Source organism: Sylvia atricapilla, chromosome 2, assembly GCF_009819655.1.
Source record: "Sylvia atricapilla isolate bSylAtr1 chromosome 2, bSylAtr1.pri, whole genome shotgun sequence".
Classification (NCBI taxonomy): domain Eukaryota; kingdom Metazoa; phylum Chordata; class Aves; order Passeriformes; family Sylviidae; genus Sylvia; species Sylvia atricapilla.
Genome location: NC_089141.1, coordinates 54,220,400 through 54,232,392, shown reverse-complemented (window position 1 = coordinate 54,232,392; position 11,993 = coordinate 54,220,400). Strand labels below are relative to the sequence as shown.

The 11,993-nt window shown below is 47.7% G+C and overlaps 2 long non-coding RNA genes across 3 annotated transcripts; one reads left to right on the top strand and one right to left on the bottom strand.

Moving 5' to 3' along the window:
- Positions 1–1,928: 1,928 nt before the first annotated feature.
- LOC136357771 (uncharacterized) lies at positions 1,929–7,436 on the bottom strand. 2 transcript variants are annotated; one of them, XR_010742951.1, is made up of 2 exons: positions 7,292–7,436; positions 1,929–2,106 (listed from the first exon to the last, which is right to left on the bottom strand). It is a non-coding gene; the product is annotated as an uncharacterized lncRNA (long non-coding RNA). The 2 variants fall into 2 exon arrangements; XR_010742950.1 differs by lacking the exon at positions 7,292–7,436 and adding an exon at positions 2,225–2,442.
- Positions 5,720–11,956, top strand: LOC136357769 (uncharacterized). Its single transcript, XR_010742947.1, has 2 exons — positions 5,720–6,025; positions 11,089–11,956. It is a non-coding gene; the product is annotated as an uncharacterized lncRNA (long non-coding RNA).
- Positions 11,957–11,993: the final 37 nt, after the last annotated feature.

Below are 11,993 nucleotides of genomic sequence, written 5' to 3'. Positions count from 1 at the left end.
GAGGATACGACTAATTTTAATTAAACCAATATGTACTGAGGATAACTCCTCTGACTCCACACCAATGCCAGCCAACAGAGGATGAAAATCCTCTGTGGGGATTGTGGGGAGTTGTGGAGACTCCTCCTTGGGAGCTGTCAGCATGATCAACTTCAGCTGTGAGGTTCAGCTGTAGAGATGGACCTAAAGATGTTGGGTTGATGGTGAATCTCAGGTCTCACAGAGAAGTTGAATGCAAACAGTCATAAAATTTCACTGTAACCAAGATTGCCCCTTTATGTCTTAAAAATGTATGCATTCAGGATAGATATGCTATGCAACTGCTTTAGATCAATCCCAAGCTGTAAAATAGAGATAAATGTGTTAAACAACACATTTATTATTATTAGTTAGCTACTTTACTTGTGTTTCCCACTGCTTTGCGTAAATGAAATGGCAAAAAGCAGCTTGGATGTGTAGTTGAATCTGGCCAAAGGTTGCCCAGAATTTTCTGTTGGAATATATATGTTCCTATATAGACAGACCACGGATGGGCAACCAAGTAGCTGGGCTTTTGGCTAACACTGGAGCTAGAAAATTGTATTGTGGACATCCTTAGTTTTTAGCAAAACTTGAAGTAGGTGTGAAAGTTAGGCAGCTGCACCAGGGCACAGCAGACACTCCTGCATTTTGAAAATGGAGGAGCCAACCCAAGACACTGAAATATCACTCAATTTATGGAGGGCTTTCAGGTCAGCTGGACTTGGGTCACTTCAGAAGGGTGAGTGCAGGACCAATGCCAGGTGAGGAAACATACTCTGATGGGGGCTGGGTCACAGTCACAATCAGATCAAACAGGGCCAGTTTAGTCTCTGTGGGCAGTCCTGGGGCAAATACTAGACACCACCAAAAAGAAAAAAAGACACATATATCCATAGCTCCTCCGTGGTCACATGCAGCACCTCTCTCAGGGCACATATTTTGAAAGCTGTATATTGGCCTTTTTTTTTTTTTTTTTATCCCCAGGAAATTACAAAGGTGGCATCCATTCACAAAATCTCTTTCTGCCTGATTTAAGTTAATAAGCTCCACCAAGACAGCAATTATTGTTGTTGTTTGGCTGCTGCCTGTATCCATTATGTGTGCGTATATTATTGTTATTTATCAGCAATCTCCTTGAAGCTGCACAGTGACACAGGATTATGACATTCGCTGCTCCCAGAGCTCACTACACCAATTACAAACAAATGATCAGCAACAACCAGAACTACAGAGCCTCTGATACAAGTCAGCCAACTTTCGAGCTGTGGCTGGGGATTCAAAGAACCAAACTGCAGCTTGTCAGATTATCAGGACCTTGAGTTTTTATATGATCAGAAAACCCCAGTATTTTGGCTAGAGCACGTTTGATGCACATTCCTTTGAGGATGGTAGGACTTCTTCCTTGTTTGGTTGGGTTTTTTTTCCCCCACACATGGCATTGGTCTTAAAGCATTTAAATGGTGATTATCCCTTATTTTCCTACTTTACTGACAACAATGAATTGTGGGGATAAACAGAATATATGCAATGATTAAAAAAAAAAATAAAAACACATTTCTGAGCTCAGAAAATGAACTGTGGAGCAAAGACCACAGCGCAATTACACAAGCTTATTCACTGATAGAAGTAAGTGCTGTGGCAGGCAATTATTTCCAGATTCTATCATGCAAGAAAGGCAAACTGTTTGCTGGAGAGCATTCATGAGGGTCAGATGATGGAGGGAAAGGCCAGGAAGACAAAAAGGAAAGCTTTCACATCCCTTTTTCAAGCTGTCACATGAAAGACATGCCTGTAGTAACATTCAGTGAATGTGAACAGGGGGCTGTTTGCAAACTGCCAAAACGTCCCTCAGTGGGGCAGAGAAAGGAGGGAGAAGAAAATTATCATGAAATAAAGCAATCGGAGAATTGCCACCATTTTGTGTTATTTTTATCATCTGGAGCTGTGGGAAGAGAACCAAGCCATGCCTATCCAGCGTGTTCCACCCTGGTGCTGCTACAGCTACTGCACAGACTCCTCAGGTGCTGCTGGTGAAGGACATCCCAATGTGACTGCTGGTAATAAACCTTGAGTGCTTGATGGCAACTAGGAGAAATGGAGAGAGCAGAGTTAACAAAGGTCTTAGATGTGCCTCACCACCACAGGAGATAAACAAGAGTGTTAAAAACATGTGCCCTGAGCCCCATCCCAGCTGCAAAATCACCTGGGCTTGTTCAGAAACCACACTGATCCTGGTAGCACGTGTGCAGACACTAAATTAGCTACATGTTCTTACAGACTTCTGCTGAGCTGAGACTGTTGCTATTTGCTGTTCAGCCCTCAGTTGATGGCTGCAGGACCCCCAGATGATGGCATCTGCTCTGGATGATGGGCAGAGACCAGCCTCTTGGAGGGTCTGGACTTGTTGCCCTGCATTGACTGTAGGGGAGACCCAGAACACGTACTTTTCTACCAAAGACGCCAGGGTGGTGGGGGGGGCTCTGGACCTGCTGGCACAGATATCACCATCCCAAGGCTCAGGCAAGCTGGGACCACTCCATCACTCCTGTGGGCACAACAGCTCCATTAGCCCAGGAAGCTGCTTGGGATTAAATGAGGCTGCAGAGAAAGCTCCTCAGGAAATGCAGCCACTCAGGCGTAAGAAAGCGTGCCCTGCTATCTACAAATAATGGGCTGCAAAACAGGAAACGGAGGTCAGGAGAAGACAGCCAGTTCTCATATGGCAGCGTGATAGCAGTGACCTTCCAGCGGGGTCTGGGTCTGTGCAGTGACCTCGGCTGCTCAGCCCTTCACAAATGGCCTGGAAAAGGGGTGAGGAGGGAGGGGAGAGGGTTGGCCACTGATAAGGAGCTGTCTGAGGACAAGGACAGGCTGTGACAACTGCAGACGGCGAGGGGTCAAAGGGCAGATGAAATTCAACGCATGCAACTGCAAAACTAGATATTTTGAGGAGCAAAAAACTGTCCTGGGCTCACATGGGCCCAGCACAGACCACTGCTGGTCCAGAGCTCGGTCCTGTGTTTAGTGTCCACCAAAGCACGAGCTCAGCCCTCAGCAGCAGTCAAGAAAGCAGGTCAAGCACTAGGAATCTGCAGGAAGTGAACAAAGGTCTCAGAGCCTGGCAGGGGAAGCATTACAAACCCTGTTCTCCCTCCTCCCAAAACAGCTGGCCACATCTGGAGAGGGCTGCTGGGCTGAATGCAAAACCAGTCTAACCCACACGACCTGGCCTTCCCCATCAGCCACACTGTCTCCTCAGAGCACAGCCAGGGTGGGAGCTCTCTGCACCACACAGTGTCACAGACACAGCCTTTCTCTCTCCACACCCAGTAAAATGAGAAGGCGTGCAAATAATATGAAAAGGAGGCCCCTACGCCTTTCTACAAAGATAGCTCTGTCCCAATCAATAAATGATTTTTTTTCCCCAGCTCTTAACAATGGGATATGAAATGTCAATACCCAAAGCAAACACCAGAATACCAGCCTTGGGAAGGTCCATCAAATTCCTTGTTTGCCAGCCAAAATTTGGCCTGAAAAGCATGTAGCAATAGGTTTATTTCTTTTTGGTTGTCAATAACAATCTACATTAGTTACAGTAGAAGTCACCTGGTCATGGAGCCATGGCATGGGACACCCTCTCTCTCCTGCCATCTTTAGTCATACTTTTACGATACAGATCTTATTGCAGGGCTACTGCAAGCAGCTGGACAGTTTGCCATGTGTTTTCTTGCTACAGCTTGAAATAATTCCTGGGGACGTGTTATATCCTGAAAGCTGAGACAGCCCCAGACCAAAGCAGCCAGTGAGCCGGCTGCACTCTCATTTCAGGAACTGGTTTGTGTGTCACAAGCAGGCAATTTACACCAAAACACTCAAGATTGTGCTCACATGGGCTTGAAATAAGTAGGGCTTGTCACAAGAGGAAGAGGGGTTTTGCTTTCATCTTAGATGACAACCTTCCTTCTTATCCCAAAATCAGAAAGTGACACCTCAGGGTTTGGTAGCACATTGTACCAAGCTGTCAGCAGACTCTACTCCCCAGGGACAGTAAGGAATGGGGCAGCTGGGAGAGCTGGTGGGGAACACACAAGGAGAGTGCAAGGGACAGGCATGCAGCCATAGTGGGACAAGCGCTGGGGACATGCAGGGGGTTTGGTGGGATGTGTGAAGGGTGTGGGAAGCATGCATGACACACAGAGATACTTAAGAAGGTGCAAAGGGACAGGTGGGATACAGGTGAGGTGCATGTGGGGGCACAGGAGACCCAGGGGCATGTGGTGGGGCACATGGGAGCATGGCAGGACACGTAGGAAAACATGGAAGGACAGGTGTGGGAGGACAGCAGGACACACATGGAGAAGTAATGAGAGATGGGGCCACAGGGGAGAGCATGTGGAAACAAGGGGGAGATGTAGGGACCAGGCGTGACACAGGTGGTAGGAGGACTGGGGGTCACACAGTGGGGACACACTGGTGGTGGAGGAGACTCCCAAGGCTTCTCTAGGCAAGTGTTCTCACCTCCCATGGGGCCCCCCATGTGTCACCCTTGCCTGTGGTGGGCAAGGGGACTCAGGGGGATGTGCACGCTTTGAGGGCCAGAGGAACAAGCACCACCAGCCCCTTCTGCACCAGCCCTCCATAGAAAAGGTGGGTGTGATAGAATTATACCCAAAAATATAGATAACACATATATATGTAATTATTTGTGTATAGATATTTACAATTAATTAATAGATATGAAATAAGAAAGCAGTGATGGCCAAACAGTGGATCTGGAAGGCAAGTGTGAAGCACAGTGAACCCCTGCCTTGCACCAGAGAGGAAAGATAGCCCAGCCCTGGTAAGGCAATGCTGAGGTGGTGTGGAGGGTGGTGGGGACATTAGGGGAAACTCTGAGGGTCACTCAAGTATGCTCCCCTGCAGCCTGGAGGAGGCAGGGCTTCTTTTTCCCAGACATCCTCTTCAAAAGGGAGGAAAAACTCCTGCCTGTTCATTGCAAAGTGTATCTCTGACCCAGTGAAACCAGTAGAGGAAGTGTCAAACCACACCCTGCAAAACAAACAAACCCCTGTGACTGTGTACGTCTGTATCTATAGACAGATGGCTCAGGGGAATGGAGGCTTTGTGGCTGAAGGGATCCAAAATCTCCTCTGTGGTGGTTGTGCCCAGACCCAGGCTCTGGCCCTGCTCCATGGGCTGAGAGCCTACCCAGCCACAAAACCCCGCCAGCTCACCAGCACTTGGGATGTCAAGGCTGGCAATAGCCAAAAGCTGGCTTATGAAGGAGGGCTTTTAATTCCAGGCTAGTGTGCCTTGACTCAAAACTCATTTACAGTTCTTCCTTGGTCAAAATCCAGCAAAAAAAGGAGATAGGTGGGAAGTGCACGGATGCATTCCTCTTCCTTCCCTCCGTCCCAGCAGTGAAGTTTTCCCCAGGAAGGGAGGAAAGGAGATTTTCTGGTGTCCCAAGGGGGTGGAGGGAGACCCACAGCCAGAATTTTTGTGTGGCCAGGCAGAATGACCTGGTAAGTCACCATGGTAAGTGAGACTCTTCCTCAGATGTGTTTGGCCACAATCCGGCTTTACTGTTGGATCATCCTCACATCTCTGAAGGTAATCTTTACAAGAAATATATTGCAGCTCTCAGCGTTCTCCAGTCCTTAGGAAAAACTTGTTGATTTGCTTTTCTTACAAAAAAAAAAATGCAACTCAAAACCACCTGTTACAAGCTAATTTAACCCACAGCATTCCTACGGCCTGGTACCTTTCTGATAACACGGCGTGAGGGTTTGGGTGGATTTGTTTTTCTCGTGTTTACTTTAAATCAAGTCAGTCTGTTTTTCTCTTTCGCTTCTGCCACTTGCTGATGTGTGAGGCAGCGTTTTTGCTCGAAGTGCCCATGACTCACAGCAGGAGCTACCACTTACAGCACAAACAACCCGGGACTCTCCATTGCTGCCCCCACAGCCCCTCGCAGCTCCAGGTGTCACCCCTTGGGGTTCAGGTGATGTTCCTGCTGAGTTGCCTTGCGCTGGCTAGTGGGGCTTTGCACTCCCTGAGCCAAGATTGTGTTTGAAGCTCAATTTCCATGCTTGGCATCAAGCAGACGCCTTGTCCTCGGTGGGAGGGGGACCAATGTGGGTAACGACCCCCAGGTGTATTGCTCTGAACCTCCTTCCCTGCTCAGCAGCTGCCTTGGGGAGGAGGTGGCTTTGCTTTGGCAGCTGCCAGCAGGGACCTGCCCCAGGACCTGTCCCCGTGGGGTGGGTACCCAGGGCACAGGGAGAGGAAACAGAGGCTCTTGGAAGGCATCAATGAGGCTGAAATTAAAAATGGCAAGGAAAAGGAAGAAGAAAGGGAAGTCAAAGTAGAAACTCTCTGGAGCTGGGGGAAGGAGTCAGTCTGCTACTCAGCCTTTACTCTGCTGCTGTTAAGCTCTGCCCACTGAATGAGTCTAATTAGCAATTATCAGTATATGCCAGCTGTTATTTCAGTCCTGGCAACATCTGCATTTAGAGAACATCTGTTTTTTCTGTGAAGCTGCAAGTGCTATAGGTAACATACTGGTATTTAATGGTTTTGGTTTGGTGGTTGTTTTTTTTTTTTTTTTTTTAATCTTCAACCTGTTCTGTAGTGCCATGCTATCAGTACACATGAAAATGAAACTAAGCAGTTCAAAATTACTGTAAATGATTTAATTTCTCCTTTCCACGTTTTTCCCCAGCCTCAGAGCCCTGCCTCATGCTGCTTCATTGTAGTCACTCAAAATAAACCCAAAAGAAGTTGCAACATCTTAGCACATTTCACATACGGCTATTCCTGGCACATGCTGAAAAGCATCTATTTTAATGGGACTTGAGGGGGGTGGGCAAACCATTTAGGCCGTTGTTGGGAGGAGGTGCCTGTATCAGTAGCAACTGAAGCATCTCTACCAGAGAAAAAAAAAGAAGAAACCTCCTGAGAGAGATGCTATTGAGTTTTTGAGGCTTTCAGATCTCAGGGCATCTTCTATTTTATTTATAGCTCCTCTGTGACTAAATATTATTTTTAAATTACTATATTATGTTTTTTTCAGTTGAGCTTCTTATCCTTTCTTCGAAGCAATGTGACCACATAGTAAACTGTTTTTGAGGAGTGTTTGCTGGTTGAGGTTACAAGATGAAACCACAGAGTTCCTTATCTTGTCTTTCTGCATCTGTTTTTACATGAGCTAGCAGAGCAAAAGAGCAAAGCAGTAACAACCGAAAACTCCTTTTTCCCCTCTCCCCACCCATATTTTTGAAGCCACGGGAGAAGTCCCCTGTAGGATCCAGCTGCTGGCTCTCTTTGGGGTTTTTTTGTCTGCAGACCAACGTATGAACATGCTTCTGAAGGGTGGGCAGTGAGGGAAAGCAGGAAGGTGGAAAGCAGTCACCAGCCGGGCATGGTTTCTCCTGAAACTTGGGTTTGTGCCTTAGGAAACAGCTCTGGAAATAGCAATAAAAGTTTGTTTTGCTACCTTTCCTCCCCAAACCTTCAGCGTTCAATATTGAATGGCCACTAAGTCTTGACAGAAAACATGTCTGGACATGAAAGCTAGTGGGGGTTTTGCCCAATACTTGGGATCCTGGCAGCAGCGCAGGAGGGTTGGTGGGCTGTTCTGCAGGTTGTTATCTGGTGTTGGGAGGGCAGCCACTGTCACTGCTGCCATCTGGAATAGCTTTAATCACTCTCAAGGGAAGACTTTTGGGTGAGCCCCGGTGACAAAATCTGCTCCTGTATTTACAGTTTTAGGTTACAAGCTCATCAGAGACTTCCAGCAGAGATGAACTGGGCCACCTTTTCAGGCAGGGATGTGGGGTTCAGATGTCTGGAGCATCTGGTCCCTGAGCTGTGCTGTGCTCTGCTGGTAGCTAGAGGCCTTTCCAACCCACTCAAACTTCCACAAACCTCGATTTGCTTTCAAAGGCATGTTTTACACGTTCCAGTTATCACACTGGATGTATCCCAACAAAACACTTCTATACAAGTGTGCTGGTACAAATCACTGTGTAAGGCTATCTCCTTGCAAGGGTTCAGCAAAGTCTGACCGAGCTGGGGTTGGTGCTTAGTCCTGAGGTTTAAGAACAGCCAAACTTGCTTGGACTGCTGTGGCTTTTTGATCCTCTGACATGTAACTAAGAGGGAAATGATTAAAAAAACCTGTTACAAACAGCTTCTTAGACATGTCTTAAGTTATCATTATCTCTAAACTATTGCTCTGTGTCACAATGAGGTCCCCAGCCACTTCAAGGATCCTCGGGCACACAGCACAAAGCTGCCTCCTGTGCTCTCTCCCCACATGTTCAACACACTGAACTAGCCCTGTAGGAAAACAAAGTCTTCCCCAGAGCACCTGGAGTGCTGGGATGCCAAGGAGGAGGAGGAGGAGGCAATGGAGGAAGCAGTGAGCACAGGAGCTCAAGCGTGTTCTGACTGAGACCAAATCAACAGTGCACATCTGACTAGGTAGCCTCCTCTCCTAAGCTCATGGCTGGATTTGGGAGACAACACAATTTTTCTAGCAGAAAATGACCTCCTCAATCAACAGATTGATTTCTGTGCAAAAACATTTGTAGTATCGAGCTCTGAGGGACACTCATTATTTGCGCACAGCCTCCAGCAAAGAACTGGGAAATTTTGCTTGACAAACAGAATTAGTGTCGTTATCTAGAGACCCATCTTGAAAACACAGCACTGATAATGACAGAGGTTTAGTGCTGTCTCTTGGAAACTCCAACTTTCTTCTTGAATAAGATGGCTGGGGGAGCTGGGTTTAGACAAACATTTCCTGCTGGCAGAAGCCATTTCTGAATCACTTGCCAAGCTCCATGTAAGTCCAAGAGGCTTCACCCCAGTGGGTGACTTTTCGCTGCTTAGCGCTTATCTCAAAGTCTAACCTGAGCCCTGCTCTTCCTTCAGCTTCAAGCCATTTCTCCTAACCTGCCACCTTCAAGAGTAGAGCAGCAGCTTGCTTTTGTTTCTGTTGGTATATGTCACTGAAAGCTATTTCCCATCCTCTTCCTGTTCACTTCTTCCCAGGGAGGACCCTAAGTGATCCCAGAGGTTATATGCACAGGCCTGTATCTTTTATGTATTAGAGCTGGTTCTTACAGGCCTTTTCTAAATACCAAAGGTGAAAAACACACACTGCATCTCAGGTAGGCTGCTAGAGATTCATGAACTTTGTGGCTTTTACCCATAAACCCTTTTTCATAGAATGATAGCATGGTTTGGGTTGGAAGGGGCTTTTAAAGATCACCTTCTTCCAACCTCCTTGCCATGGGCAGGGACACTTTTCATTAGATCAGGCTCTTCAGAGCCCCATCCAACCTGGCCTTGAACACTTCCAGGGATGGGGTATCCACAGTTCCTCTGAGCACTCCGTGCCAGTGCCACACCACCCTCACAGAAAATAATTTCTTCCTAATATCTAAAACAAATCCATCCTCTTTCAGTTTAAAGCCTTCGCCACTTGTTCTATCACATATCCTTCTAAAAAAAATCCTCTCTAACATTCTTGTCGCTTTCTTTTTTTATGGGACTAGCCATCCGTTCTCTTCCCAGCGCTTTTTCCACAACACCAGAGCATTTCACCTAACATCCTCTTCGCTGGTAACTGCTCCTCATCCCTCTGGAGCTGGGTTCGCAGCCCCAAGGCCTCATCAGGCAGGGGTTTGTTACTCCCAGCCCCAAAAGGTGAGGGTAACCCAGGTTCTTGTTCTCTTAGGGTGGAGTCGAGTGAAAGGACATTGGATCTTGATCCACTGATCAGATCAACATTCTTGATCTGTTGAGGGTAGGAGAAGAAACCCATAAACCACCAAGTCCGATGGGTTCAGATACACTCAGGCTCAGTGGGAACCCCCAGGTACCTCTCGTGGTGGAGACCTTTCAGTCCTCTGGGGGAAGGCCTCAGAAATGAGTCTGAGGGCTCTTTGGGGATCTTTGATGGTTTGTGACATCTTCTAAGACATGACAGCTGCCTCTCACATCAGCGCAGTTGAGCCAGGAATGCCCCATCAGGAGGGATGAAAACCCTCAGGACCTTTCCCAGGAGAAGGTGGGGAGAGTTTTACAGTGGAGTGCTTATGTAAAGGAGGGCAATTGGCATGATGAAAAACATCATCCCACCTCTTATCGGCCTCAAAGCCCGGCTTGTAGCCTCTGTTTTATGCAGATCAGAGGTTTGCTATTAACAACCCAAAACCTCCCCTCCTTGCCCTCGGGGGCTGCAAAGCACCCTGCCGCCTCCACCAAAGGGCCATTGTTTTGAGTCATTAACCATTAACATTTCAGTCTCTCAAGGGCTGGGTGATGGCAGGACCTGATGGCATTGCCTTCCCACCAGACATGAGTGGTAACCTTCCCCCGTGGACACTCCTGACACAGCCTGAAAAGCATCTTCTTCATAACTACTTCATCTCCTACACTGAGTGGCTTCTCTCTTTACATTTGTGCGTGTGTTCCCCCGATCCACCTGTTGTGTGAGGGGAGGGATTGACAGGTCTTGCCGGAGACAGACCAAGCTCACTCTTCTCCCTGCTTCACCCTGAGTGGTGGGGGCAGAGCTGACAGAATTGCTTTTGCCAGTCCCAGGGGACGTTTCCCCATCCAGCCCCATCCACATCCCTGCCGTACCTCTCCAAGGGCACCCCAAATCCAGTGCTGCTCATAGGCCCACATGCAGAGGTGAGCCCAGTGCTCCGGCCTTGCCAGAGGTAGAAAGCATCCTTCCACATGTCCTCTTTGCCTTGACCCATTTCACTCCCTTTCTCTGCTTTACTTCCTGTGACAAATTTGCTGTTCCTGGTCTGTGGAAAGCAGCTGGAAGAGTTTCATGCCAGCACTGTTTTTCTCCTTTATACCACTCAGCAGGCTTGGATCCATTCAAATGTCCCTTTCTTTTCTTTATTTTTTTTTTCTTTTCAGTGCAGCTTCCTACAATTCCAGCTTTTTGGCTGACTCGAGGCTTGAAATCTGTCTTTCCTCTTCCCTGTGCTTGCTCCCACAGTAACCTTTCATGTGCTGTGGCCTTGCTTTCCACAGGCATGTGGAGGTCTGGTGTGAATACAGAGTGGAAAGCTGCTGGCCCCAACAGAGCCACATACAAGGAATTTCAAGGTGAAAAGATTTCAGGGCGCACCACAAGCTGTGCTGGCTCCATCCTGAGACAGGTAAGGTGGGTAGATGCCCAGCTCCTTAGCACACAGGAGGACTGCAGGCTGAGGCAGGCCCTCAGGGGCAGTCAGGAAGCAGAGCCATTCCATGTCACAGCTGCCTCTCCTGCCAGCACAGCTGTGCCTCGGGCGTGGGCACGCCCAGTTTTGATGGCACAAATGCAAACACGTTTCTGGCCATCTCCTGTCTTCTGAGGACTTGCCCCAGTCTGATGCAGGAAGGCCAGCAGTCAGCTGCTCTTCCATCGGGCAGATGCCTGTGCAGCTGGAAGCCCGTGGTAGGACACCAGTGGGATGTCCCACCAGCAGCCAGCCGTGCTGCTGGCAGCTGCAAGCTCAGCTGTTGCTCTAGAGATGGACAAGATGATCTTTTCCAACCTAAATGATCCTAGGATCAGCAGTGATGTTCACATTATTGGGTAACAGTTAAAGCAGGGCAGGATAAGTTATCAGAGGGGAATGGGAACCTTCACTGGGATTCTACCAACCTCCCTAACCAAGGACCTGCAACACAAAAGGATATTTTTGTTTTATACTGATTTTAACCATATTGGTAAGCCAGCCTGGAGCTGGTATGATTTTACTCTCTCTTGCCAGGGAGCATTTGTGTGATGACTGTGTGTGTTTATTTCTGGATGCTGTTCACTGTGTGCACACCATCATATGATTCTGTTTGATGCTGGAGGAATAATAATAAATAATAAAATTATTATTAATAATAGTAATAATAGTAATAATAGTAGTAGTAGTGGTGGATATTGTTATATGCTTACA